We start from the raw sequence: 13,839 nt of genomic DNA, 5'->3' as shown, positions 1-13,839 counted from the left end.
AAAGTGGCCCATGTTAATCATTTGAATCCTGGAGAGTCCAACATCACAGACACCAAAAACTAGTCTCAGGAAAGGGTTGTGTCTTTCATTGCTTGCCAGTGGGTTTTCATTACTTCAGAACAGTTTTAGGTCTCAGACAGAGCTAGTCAGGAGGAGCCCAATAATTTGTGTGGCTTTTTTTATATTTTTTGGAAGGGAAAAAAATTGTTTTATAGGTTTTTTCCCCCCAGCCAGCTTCAATCTTTTATGGCTTGTTTCAATGTACTGTATTTAGAATGTCATTTAATCCTATGAGTAGAATAGAGGATGAACATATCCTAGCAGATGAGGCATAAAAAAAAATCAAGGTGAATTTGCCAATAGGGGTGAGGTGCATGATTGCACGAGAACTCCAGTAGTGTAGACTGCAATATACCTTTGCTCCTTCACAGACCTGTAAGAGGACATACTCATATGAACAACCTAGGATTAATTCAGTTTTAATTTTCACTCTGTCAGTTATTTTTAAAACCTTTTATCCATAAGTTTCCACAATGTGAATGACTGAAAGTACATTTGAGAGCAATGGCTGTGGGCAGCAGATGACTGAGACCACTTCCCCGCACCCCGACAAAGGTTTGGCTGCTTCAACTATTAAATCAAGCAGCTGTGCAAGGCAGCTACACCCAGTTGTTAAACAAAAAGTGCAATGACTATCACCACTTCCTCAACACTGGGATCGATGTCACAACAGCAAGGAAAGGAGTAGCATGCCTATCTCCTTTTACCCATCCAGGAGTGTCGTGTTGGCCATGTGTTCAAACCAAAATGTCACCATTCTGCCTCAGTCTTCTATGTAGTAATATGGTTGCCTTTGGATCAACATCATACTCATATGTAAATGATTATTGTAGGTTCCTGTAACACTGCTAATGTATGGACCTCAGAGCACTCTATAAATATTTGTCTCATACAACACGTGGTAGAGTGCTATAAACTGACCAATTCCACAAAGAGGTTGTGCCCTGATACAGAAATCTGTTAGGAAATTCCTTGAATTTGGCTCTGTACAAGAAAAAGTTAGCCAGTAACACATGCAAATCGACTATTTTGATCTGGAGGCTGGATGATGAGAAATCCTTTCTTCCCAGTAGATTCAAGCATTTACCCTCCAGGTCTTTGAGAGTAGATCTGTGATGCTGTTGTCTTGAACTTTGAGAAGTTTCTTGGTCCACTGGTGAGTTGGCAGCTGAATGAGAGACCCTTAGTTGACATATAACATTTCTCTCACTCCTTAGAGGGTAGGAGTGAAGATGCCAGGGTAGTGTCCTGGCCAGCTCCATGATAGCTTTCTTAATGGGAGAGATATCCTGCTACATTTAGCAGTGTGCAGAATGTCCAGGTGCTTGCGTTGGGAGTCCTTGACTCCAGCAGAGGACTCTGAAGTTTTCCAGTGACTCTGTGGAGGTGGTCTTTGAACTGCGAAATCATCAACATCCCCTCCTCCAAAGTCACAGCCTCATCTGGGGCTCACAATAGCAGTATTGTTGTCTCTGCCAGAACTCCCAGTACAAAAGAATAGTGCTGCTCATCCTCTATTGGATCTGGAGGTTAGTCTCAGGATTTCCTCAGAGGGGAGGCAAGGGTGATTCTTCAACAGATTGGATGGCCTCTATATGGAGATGCTAGATCCACATTATGGCAAGTAGACAGGATCAAAAGGAGGTCTTAGGGATCCCCATGACACACTGAGGTAGATAGGCAGGGACCAGATGGGACATTTGGGTAAATGATTATGGGATGTCAAACTGGTTCCAGTATCTCCAGCTTTCCCAGCTGATACCAGGTCCATGGACAATGCCATTTGTGCCATTAAAGAAAAGGTGGATACTGTGAATGGAGGAGGTGAAAGTTCTATCCTTCAGTAATTTCTCTCTGTGGAGATATTATCTCTCTCAAAACTCTGGGCTCCAGTGGAGGGGAGGATTTTGGATCTGGGAGAGCAAAGATAACCTGTGCTGTGGCTATGGATTCAGATCTCCTCAGTGTAAGAGTGTTGAAGCCAGCAAGAAGGCTCATAACTAGCGGTGATTAAGCATCATGAACACTGATGGATACAGGATGTAGAAGAGGCCAAGGATGATTAAAGTACTGATACACAGTGCAGTACCAATTTAGTACCTTCTAAGTCCTCATAGGTCAAGCAGAGAGGCTTGCTTACTACCAAGTCTGATTTCTTTGAAGTGGACTGGGGAAGATTTGGTCTTAGAATGAATCCTAGATTCCCAAAAAGGCCCTGCTAGGGGATCTTTGGAGGCAAACTTCACAGCAGGAGGCACACTCTTTGCAGAATCAGGCCAATGTGCAGGGAGAGTTCACCAGGTTGTGGCTTACTCTATTAGGTATTTAGAGCCAAAGCTCCTGCGCTTCTCAAGTGCAGTTGGGAAACAAGCAGCAGATACGCACCTCACCATGACATGAGCTTCTTTGAAATTCAGTTTTGGTGGTTGTTCACCCAGAATTATTGTGGGCAGTGCAGAGGTTGAAGACTTGGATCTTGGGCAATGTCCAGTACCTGTGCAGAGTATGAGGAATGGGGGTAAAAGGATTTGCCACATAGACTGACATAATGCTAAACTAATAAAATTATTTAAACTCATAAACTATTAAGATGAAGAACAGTAAGATTAATCTTTGTTTTGTAGTGTGAAGCTGAAGACATAAAGGCTATGTCTACACTAGCCCAAATCTTTGAAATGGGTATTCAAATGGCCATTTTGAAGATTACCAATGAGTGCCTTATTAGCATGCTGGTGGCTGCAGCTCTTCATAATTGCTGCTTTTCACTGCCTTGCAGCTCGTCCAGATGGGGGTCCTTTTTGAAAGGACCCCGGGAACTTCGAAATCCTATCTGCTGATATGAATAAGGGGATTTCGAAGTTGGCGGAGTCCTTTTTAAAAGGACCCCTGTCTGGATGAGCCGCACAGCAGCAAAAAGTGGCAATTTTGAAGAGCTGCAGCTGCCAGCATGCTAATGAGGCACTCATTAGTAATCTTTGAAATGACCATTTGTATGGCCATTTCAAAGATTTTGGCTAGTGTAGACACAGCCTAAAGTTTCCAACCCAGATCTTACAGTGTTGAGAACTGGAGAGAGGGCTGGTCTTTCCTTAGCAAGAAGCAAGGTGAGCAGGATGTTTACACAAGCCAATGGAAACTATTTCCAAAATTCTCCAGCTCCACAAATATACTTGGCTCACAATGGAATGCATGCTCCCCTTCCATTTCTCATGGAGTAATCAGGCTAGGATTCACCTGCGGGTATGTCTATATGGCAATAAAACATTCACAGCTGGCTTGTGTCAGCTGACTCAGACTGGTGGGGCTATAAGATTGCAGTGCAGATATTTGGCATTGGGCTGGAGTCCAGGTTCTAGAGCACCATAAGGAGGGTTAGTCGCTGAGTCCAAGCTCCAATCTGAGCCCAAAGATTCTACATTCCAATTTTATAGCACTGCATCCATTTATGGGCCAATCCTGGGTGTTTCATTGCAACATAAACATACCTCTAGCATTCCCATGCACATTGTCCATGAAAGAGTTTCACTCATTAATAATAGAATCATAATCAAGATAGCTGCCTAGTGGACATAACAAAGTGCCTAATCAAGTTAAGTACCTAACTCAAAGTGGCTTTTAATGGATGTTAGGAGGCTAACTCACTTAGGCATCGTTATAAATCCTAGTGGGAACCCATGTGCATCCTTAGACACGTTAATATTTTTAAATATGTGCTCTTAAGTGCTCAAGTCACTTTCAAAAATGGGGCTTTGGCTCCCATGTCACTTAGGTCCTTTTTGAAATTGTATCCGCACTTTGTTGTTTATTATTAATGCAGCACATGAACCTACAATCTCTATCATTCTAAATAAGATTATAAATCCATTTTATGGGTAATTACATTTTTGTTTGACACACAAATTTGAACACATGCTTTTCCACTTCATTGTAAATTACAACAAAACATGCACATAACACAATTTGTTTTTGGAGACAATTGCTGTAAGATATTCTGGCCTGAAACTACCAGAAGATATCAGGTTTCTAGACCTTTCTTAAAGAACAGAGCAAGATAGGAGAAAAATGATTGAAGAGAACAAGTCCCTATTATGGCCTCAGTAGGCTGCAAATTGTTGAGAGAGACTTCTGGTGACTTACCCAAGCTAAACATGAACTTCCATGCTTTTCCAGCACTACTTTATAATATGTAATTTTCAACTTTGGCATAGTTTACTGTGTTTTCAGAAACATTTCTGCAATATTAAACTCACTTATTCATTAAAAAAAATCCTGTGCAAATCCTAGAAGCAGGGCATGAATAATTCAAAGGAAGTAAGTTAGTACTTTAAGAGGCCAAATCAGCAGGGAAAAATTGAAAACTCTGAATCTAAAACTAAAGTAACCCTGGAGTTTTCCAAACTAAAATACAAAGTGCCCTAAACTGATCTATATGTAATATCCAAATTGCTTGCAAAAAGACTTAACACCAGTTTTCTTTTTTAATTGTCATGATTTACTATGAAGTGTAAGAAAGCACAGTAGATTTTTGGTATGGTCACCATACTTCATATTTGCTGTATGTCTGTATAACATTTTTATATGAATTACCAACTAAATTATCTGTGCACTATTAAAAAGGAGTGGTGACTGTGGAAAAGTTAGATCTATTATAAGTATTGGGGGCCACATTTGGGTAAGAGAAATGTTGTTTAAAACTGATTTTCCCATGAAGATTGAGCAGAGACCACAATTCACAATTGTGTCGAGATTTGTTAGACATCTACAGAGGACCACTCACATACATGGATGGCCACAGATTTGAAACTGCTGCCTCACTGTTGGCCGTAGCATGTTTTTCAGTTGGAGGCTACCCTAAAACCCCTTAGGTGGGCTGAATAGGTAGGTGACTCATGCACATTGAGAAATGCAGATGTATTATCCTAACCTGGAGATCTTTACTGGTGAGAGGATGAATGTTTATGAGGAGAGCTATCCTTCTGATTAATTTTGTTGCCTCTCAGCCTCCCTGAAACAAAGTATTCTTAATGTGTGCAAGGAGTTTCTTCAGGGTGTGTGCAGAGAAGCTTCTTTCCTTTTTCCTCCAACAATATCTGGGCCACAACTTTAGGTTTTATTTGCTGACTCAACTGTCTGTCACAATTAAGCAGAACTGTCAAGTACAGTAAGCTTTTTCTTATCCAGCAACCCCAGGAGTAGGAGGCTGCAGATGTTCAAATGTGCTGGATGGTGGAGAGGTGACTTTCCCCGGACCCTGACATGGATCCATGCCTGCCTGAAGGAGGCTCTCGTTCCACTCCTAATGCAGGGTGGTGGCCTTGCCCAGCTCCTCCTTCTCCACCTCACGACAGGCAGCAGCTCCTTCCACTTGTGGCTCGGCTGATGCGGCAGCTCCTCCCACCACCAGCAGCACCACTGGGCTGCCTTTCTCCTTCACCGGCCCCTGCTTCTCCCAGGCAGCCTGCAGCAGGGCCTTGCCATGCTGCTCCTACTCCCATCACACCTGACCTGAATGGTGGGACTCCTCCCCTCCCCTGAGGTCAGCGCACTGCTCTCCAGCTGCTCCAGCTTCAGTGCAGCCACACACTCAGAGGTGCTCATGGTGTTCTCTGGAACTGCACTAGGTGGAGCAGCCAAACCCTCAGCAGGGCTGACTTGTCCTAGACCCCTGGAGAGCCGTGTCTACATGTGCACGCTACTTCGAAGTAGCGGCACTAACTTCGAAATAGCGCCCGTCACGGCTACACGCGTCGGGTGCTATTTCGAAGTTAACTTCGACGATAGGCGGCGAGACGTCGAAGTCGCTAACCCCATGAGGGGATAGGAATAGCGCCCTACTTCGACGTTCAACGTCGAAGTAGGGACCGTGTAGTCGTTGCGCGTCCCGCAATGTCGAAATTGCGGGGTCCTCCATGGTGGCTATCAGCTGAGGGGTTGAGAGACGCTCTCTCCAGCCCCTCAGCTCAATGGTGGCTGCATGAAGCGGCCCCTTAAAGGTCCCCTCCCCCTCCCTTCCTGTGCAGGAAGCTGAGGGAACGTGCAGGCGGCAGCCCAGACACGCAGCCAGCCTGCACGTCCCTCAGCCATCCAAACCAGCCACCCCACCTGCGATGGCTGCCCGGCAGCCCCCCCAGCACCCCCAGGGGACCCCCCCCAAGGGGAGCCAGGGCAGCCAGGCTGGCAAGCAGCAGCGGGGCCCCTCCTGGATGGAGGCCGAGCTGCGGGACCTGCTGGGGCTCTGGAGCAAGGAGGAGGTGCTCCAGGTAATGGGGAGCAAGAGGCGGAATGCGGATGTGTTCGCTCGGCTGGCCGACGGCCTGGCTGCCCAGGGTCACCCTGCCCACACTCTTGATCATGTCAGGAGTAAGGTGAAGGAGCTGCGGCAGGGTTACTCCCGGGCCTGGGACGCGGCCAGCTGATCTCGGGCTGCCCCCGTCACTTGCCCCTTTTACAGGGAGCTCAGGGACATCCTGGGCCCCCGGCACACCTCCTCCCCTCCGGCCACCCTTGATACTTCGGCTGACGAGCCCCAGCAGGCCCTGCAGCCGGAGTCCGCCCCGGAGGTAAGCCCCGCACCACGGGGGCCCCCCCCGGAGGCCACCCCCGGGACATCGCGGCAGGAGGAGGAGGAGGGGGGCTCCTTCTCCACAGAATCCGGGCTGCAGATCCTCCTCCTGCCATCCTGGAGCAGCAGCCGGGCCTCCGCCCCCCGGGGATCTCCAGACCATGGGAGTGGACCGACAGGTATGTACCCCCCTCTGTTGTACACCCCTGGGCTTGAGGGGCGGGGGTAAGAGATATGTGTCCAGGGCCCCCCACATGCTCACATGGCCATGGCCCCAAGGACAGCAGGGCCATGTCCCTCACAGCAGTGCATCAGCCCCTACCCCCCCCGACCCTGCATGACAGTGCCATGCCCCATCCCTGGGGCAGGGGGGAGCGGAACCTTGAGGGGCCCCCGGGAGGAGGGGGTGGGACACCCCGCAGCAGCAGCAGCATGTGATGGAGTGCGGGGAGTGCAAAAGGGAGACTCAGGCTAGATATGAGCAACAAGAGCCGAATAGCTCCCAGGGGCAAAGGATGATCCTGGGGCTACAGCTGGCAGGTGACACCTCTGCCCTGAACAAACAGGAGGGAGGAGCCAAGCTGGCATGGAATTGCGGGGGGAGGGCGGGGGCCACAGGTAGAGGCTAGGGGAAGGGAGAGCTGGAAGGCAGCCAGCCTGAGGAGGGGGAAAGCTGCATCCCAGAGGGGCACCCCTTGGGGTCTTCTCCCCAGGATGGGTTGGAAGGACTGTCTCTTCCGACAGCTGGTGCTGTCACTCCTGGGAGAAACTGGGCATCTGTGGCCTAAGAAACCTCTCCTGCTGTCAGACCCTGGGGGGTGAAGTGAGAGTCGCTCCCACCAGGGGACGGGGTGCAGTGCAGGGGGACCCCTGAACCCCATCCATCACAGCAGCATCTCCCGGGGACGGGGATGGGGAACCTGCAGCACAGGGCTGGGGGGACAAAGGCCATGGCTCGGGACCCACACTAATGCCTGTCTCCATTCTTCTTCCCCCCCTCCTCTCCTGTGTCCCGCACCTGCACCATCAGAATGACCGGAAGAGAGCGCCGGCAAGGCATCAGTGGTCCCGGAGAGCCCTCCGGGGCCATCGCTCCAGGCAAGCCCCTCGGCCAAGGACCGACCGGCCCCACGGCGGGCTAGACGGCGGACCCCGCGCCACCACCAGCCGATGGCGACGGACCCCCAGCTGCTGGCCATCCACCGTCGGCAGCTGGAGGTCGCAGAGCAGCACCTGCAGCTGCAGGAGCGGGCGCTGGCCTGGCACCAAGAGGCATGGGGGGCCTACATGGAGACTTTCAACCACCTGGTGGACTACCTGGCCCCCCATGCCGCGCTGGCCGCCGCAGCGCCCGACGTGCCTGCTCCACCCGCCGCACCACCAGCTGCTCCGCCCGTCGCCGTCCCGTCCGCCATCGCCCCGCCACCCACCGCCGAGGGCCGGAGCGCTGAGGGACCCCTGGAGCCAGCTGAGACTCACCGGGCATATCTTCCGGTCCGGCCCGCCCCCAGCCAGCCCCGGACAGGGCTGTGGCTGCGGCCGGGCTCCCGGCTACCCACGCCCAGTGCCGGACTTTAGGGGCGAGGGGCCCCGGACGTGGCCCCCCCCTTGTATATAGTTGGAACTTATTATTTTGTGCCCCCCGTTTGCCTTGTCCCCCCCATGTAAATAGTTCTCCCCTTTATCCTCCCTGGTTTTCTTTTTCTTACTGAGCACACTTTTTTCTTACTATTGTTTTATTTGTACGTATTACTTTGGTTCCACACGTTGTATATAGTTTGTTCTTGTTTTATATATTTATAGTTAAAAAAAAAAGTTCTCAAAGAAAAAGCAGTTTAAGTTCAGCCACAAGTGCGTGCTGTCATTTGTCCAGGAAAAGTGGGAGGGGGGTGCGGTTGGGTGCTCCATGGTGTGGGCGTTGGGGCAGGAGTGTGGTGGAGGAAGGGGCGGGCAGTGGGGGGCCTGGCAGAGTTCACCCCGCGGCCTCATCATCGAAGTGGGCCCGCAGGGCCTCCCGGACCCGGGTCCCTTCGGGGTCCACCTGCTGACTGGGGGCAGCAGGTGGCTGCACGTCGGCCCTGCTGGCCTCCACAGCCCAGCCCTGGAAAAAGGCCTCCCCCTTGCTCTCCACCAAATTGTGCAGGGCGCAGCAGGCACCCACAATCAGGGGGATGTTGTTGGGGCCTGCATCCAGGCGAGTCAGGAGACATCTCCAGCATCCTTTCAGGCAGCCTAATGAGTGCTCCACCACCTGGCGCGCGTGGTTCAGGCGCTGGTTGAAGCGCTCCTGGCTAGCGGAGAGATGGCCCGTGTACGGGTGCATGAGCCAGGGCCGGAGGGGGTATGCCGCATCTGCGATGACACAGAGGGGCACGGTGGTGTCCCCCAGAGGGATCTCCCGCTGGGGGATGTAGGTCCCCGCCTCCAGCCGGTGGCACAGGCCCAAGTTCCGGAAAACCCGGGCGTCATGGGTGCTGCCAGGCCAGCCCACATAAATGTCCTGGAAACATCCCCGGCTGTCCACCAAGGCCTGGAGGACCACAGAATGGTAGCCCATGCGATTCAGGTATTGTCCTCCACTGTGATGCGGGGCGCGGATGGGGATATGAGTCCCATCCAGAGCCCCAAAGCAGTTGGGGAAGCCCAGGGTGGCAAAGGCCACGATGATGGCATCTGGGTCTCCCAGCCTCACGAGCCTGTGCAGGAGCATGGCGTTGATGGCACGCACAACCTGCAGGGAAAGCACATGGGACAGCACCAATGAGGGGTGAGCAGGGTGTGCGTGGCCCTGCCCTGCCCTCCCCCGCCCTCCTCTGCCCTCCCCCGTCCTCCTCTGCCCTGCCCTGCCCTGCCCTCCTCTGCCCTGCCCTCCCCCGCCCTCCCCCGCCCTCCCCTCCCCTGCCCTCCCCTCCCCTCCCCTGACCTCCTCTGCCCGGGCCCCCCTCCCCTGCCCTGCCCTCCCCCCGTGGGTTCTCTTACCTCCATGAGGACAGCCCCAACGGTGGCCTTGCTGACACCAAACTGCTGCCCCACGGATCGGTAGCTGTCTGGAGTGGCCAGCTTCCAGACAGCAATGCCGACCCGTTTCTCCACAGGGAGGGCATGCCACATGGCGGTGTCCTGCTGCCTGAGTGCGGGGGTGAGCCACTGGCACAGCTCCAGAAATGTCTGCCGGCTCATCCTGAAGTTCCTGAGCCAGCGGTCGTCGTCCCACTCCCCAAGCACCAGCCGCTCCCACCAGTCGGTGCTGGTGGGGTAGCTCCACAGCCGCCGGCGTGTGAGGCGGGGGTGGGGGCGGGGTGCTGCAGGGTTGGGGGTTGAGCCCTGCTGCCCTGGGGGCAGCTCCTCCTCCGATGTAGCAAGGAGGTGCTCAGCTGCCTCCCGCATGGCATGGAGCAGGGCAAGCCCTGCTCCTGCCGGGAGGGCTGGGTGGACCTCTGGCTGCTGCTGCTGCTGGGGGTCCATGACTGCGTTGCCCGGGGTCTGTGTGCCTATGGCTCCTCAGACCGCGTGCTGTGCAGGCTGAGTGTGTCTGGGAGGGGCCCTTTAAGGGAGCGGCTAGCTGTTGCCCCGGAAGCGCTAGTCCGCCCTGTGACCCTGTCTGCAGCTGTGCCCGGCATCCCTATTTCGATGTGTGCTACTTTGGCATGTAGACGTTCCCTCGCTGCGCCTATTTCGATGTTGGGCTGCGCAACGTCGAAGTTGAACATCGACGTTGCCAGCCGTGGAGGACGTGTAGATGTTATTCATCGAAATAGCTTATTTCGATGTCGCTACATCGAAATAAGCTATTTCGATGTAGGCTTCACGTGTAGACGTAGCCGAGGAGGCCTAGGTGCCAGGATGGCACCTGGTGCCTGTTTGAAAATTCTGATAGACTGAATACCAGTTAAAAAAGACTTTAGTGTATGTGCTTAACTCACATGGAAATCAGTGAGACATAACCACACTTCTTGAGCTAAACAAACACTTAGGTGCTTTGTATCAGAGGGGTAGCTGTGTTAATCTGGATCTGTAACAGCAACAAAGGGTCCTGTGGCACCTTATAGACTAACAGAAAAGTTTTGAGCATGAGCTTTCGTGAGCACAGACTCACTTCATCAGGTGCTTTGCTGTATATTGATAAACTTAAGCAAGTGGTTAGATGCTATGCCAAATGGGGACATTAATTCGCTCCACTTGAAAAAAAATTGAGAATGACACAGTGTCACAGCTGTTACTGTAGAATCCCTAAGTAGCAGTTAACACAAATTCCCTAATTCCAGCCTTTTGAAGCTATACTTTGAAGAAAGGGTCATTGACTTCTGTTGCAGGTAACTGGCAGACAAAAAATCAAAGGCATGGGATGCATGAAGAAATGGTTGATCTGTCCTGTCAGAGTTCTGAATCTGAGACAGGTGAATTTGTAGCCATGGGAAAAACCCACCTGTGGGTTTTGAGGAACTACAACCTACCAGAGCCCCAGGAAAATAGTCATTGAAAAGAGCCACTGATGAAGTGGGTCTGTCCCATGAAAGCTCATCACCTCATAAATTATTTTGTTAGTCTTTAAAGTGCTGCTGGTCTACTTTTTTGTTTTGATAGTATATAGACTAGCATGGCTATCTCTCTGTTACAGAGCCCTAGGCTGGACCTAAGGAATTTTCATTGTTTACTTATTGTTAGGGATTCCCCAGAAAATCCAGTTAACATTTATTTTCCTAATACCACACACATCTGGAACATTTTCAGTGTGGACTTTTGAACTCCCTTTCACATCTCACCACAAGAGAGGTTACCATAGGACACAATATGTAAGCTGAATACATTAGGGTCTTTCTGGGATACTTCAGGAAATTATCATCTCTGTCACAAATGCTCCTACATTGCCACTGTACAATAATGGACTTCGGGGATATAATTGTCTTTTATAAAAAAGTGAAAGTTGTCATTCTTTATTTTGCCCACACACATTTTCTCAGAGCATCAGTACAAAAATCTTCATAATCCCGATGTTACACAAAGTTATTTACTGAGAACAATAGCCATAAAAATTATGCACTATAATGTTCACAGGCTGCCTTAAAGGCCACAACATTTTGGGACATGTTTTGATTTTAAAATAAGATTGCACCAGTTCAAAAGAAGCAGCTTAATCTAACAAATTGAAAAAATGTTTTAATCCTGAAGAAGGAGCTAAGGGACTGTAAATATTATTCCAGATTTTATAGGGGTTGAAAGTTACAGAAATTTAGACTGCTATTGTATAGCTATCAAACATCATGACTGGCCTTATAACTACCTTCATGGGGGAAATCTGTGGCAACCTATAAGTCTTTCATCCTTCTGTCTCTGGCTCTTCCTCTTTTTCTCTCACAGAAAAATAGACTTATTTTTGACCCTTGGGTGTTAACATTGATCAAAAGACCTTCAACAGATGTCAGTATTTCTTTTCTTCTATTGCAAAATGCAAAAAAATGCAGCAATTGGAATACAGTATATTACTTCCATTGCGATACAATGCTATATTTAAAAAAAACCCACTATTGTCACTTAAACTAAACTTTCTCAGGATTTGCGTGAATATTCTGTACTGTATGTTCCAATGTAACTTTATTTTAATAATATCTTTTTATACATTTCCAGTCTTGGTGTACCATTTTCTCTTTGGAGAAAAGCCCTTGCATTTAACACACAAAAAAAGAACCATTTATCTACGAATATCAGTCACTGTATGACTCAGATAGGTAGCGGCATGGGGGTGTGAATCCATTTTTTTTCTTTATGTAAAGGAAGTGGTTTTGGAAATTATCAGTAATTCCAAGAATTCACACAATCACTGTTAAAAGTGACATTATCAGTGACATGTCATTGACAAGAGGAATTGCAAAGCTGAAAGAAGACAAAGTAATTTGCAAAAGTACAGTAGGCCATCACACCGATGCCAGAATAGTTTTAGGTGATGGAAATTATATCTATGTTTATGTATTAAGCTCTTTGAATCTAGGTTTAATCAGCTGGTTATGTCATGATACAGTCTATCTTCTGCTTTAAAATGTATCGGTGACATTTACAGATCAAAACTAAAGTTTCCATGTTCCAGCTATATGATTTTCTTCCCCTGAGCATTTGTCCTTGTTCATCATTAATTGGCAAAATAATAAATGATAGTAATATAAAAAATAAGCCAGGGCTTTAATTAGGAAAACAAACAGATGCATTCAGTGAATCATTAAATACTATCTCAGATTGAGTGCACATTTTGTGAAGATCTTAATAAAACTGTTCCATTAGAGATTACAGTGTTTTATTTAGTAGCCAGTCAGTAGTCTCTTAGATTTACCCTTTAGAGCAAGATGAAAATTGTGAAATCCTTAGTATTCAGACACTAAGTTAGTTCCTGATGTCTGTCTACTCTAGAAAAGTACATCTTACGTAAAAACCATTTTACAGACTCCTGGATATTTTTAGAATAATTCAATTCAGGAAAGTCTCAGAAAAACTGTGGGAACAATATTTAAAATATTCAGACTGACACCTGGACAGAATATTCAAATCCCACCAGCATCTGGGTATTTTCATACCTTTGTCCTGATCAGAACATCCAAATACACTGGCTGGTTTCTGGTTTGTGACCAAAAGTAGCTCAGAGATTTTGCTGCTTAGGGAGCAGCACACAAAGCTTTCCTCTTTCGTGAGCGTCTGGAGCAGAGAGCCACATGAATCAGGTTTGACTGAACTGGGGCTGCAGCAGGCAGAGAACCTACCTCAGAGGGCTGCTGGCCAGGAGCAGCCTAAGTAAGCGCCTCCCTGACTGAGCCTGCCTCTGGCACTCCAGCACCACCCATACCTCAACTCTCTGCCCCAGGTCACCATCCAAACCCCCTGAACCCATCTCAGGTCACAACTCCCTTATAAACTCTGCATCCTTCCTACACTCCTCCTCCAGGCCAGAATCCTTTCCTGCACCCAACTGCCTCCCAGACCCCACCTCCCAAGCCCCTGCCCTAGGTCACAACCCCCTCCTTCCCCAAACTCCCTCTCAGACCCCCACCACTCTCTCCTGCATCCCAGTCCCCTACCCAAGCTCCCTTCTGCTGACCACCTCTGTCTCAGACCTAGCACCCCCTCTACAGAAAAAGTGCAGCCATTGGCCACTTACCAAAATCTTGGAGCAGCCCCCACCCATGAAAAGTTACTGTCCACACCTGATCAAAGGTATCCTCTCTTCATCCACC

The sequence above is a fragment of the Carettochelys insculpta genome, chromosome 8, assembly GCF_033958435.1.
Source record: "Carettochelys insculpta isolate YL-2023 chromosome 8, ASM3395843v1, whole genome shotgun sequence".
In the NCBI taxonomy this organism is placed as follows: Eukaryota; Metazoa; Chordata; order Testudines; family Carettochelyidae; genus Carettochelys; species Carettochelys insculpta.
The sequence above is the reverse complement of the archived record's forward strand: the minus strand, read 5'-3'. Positions refer to the sequence as shown.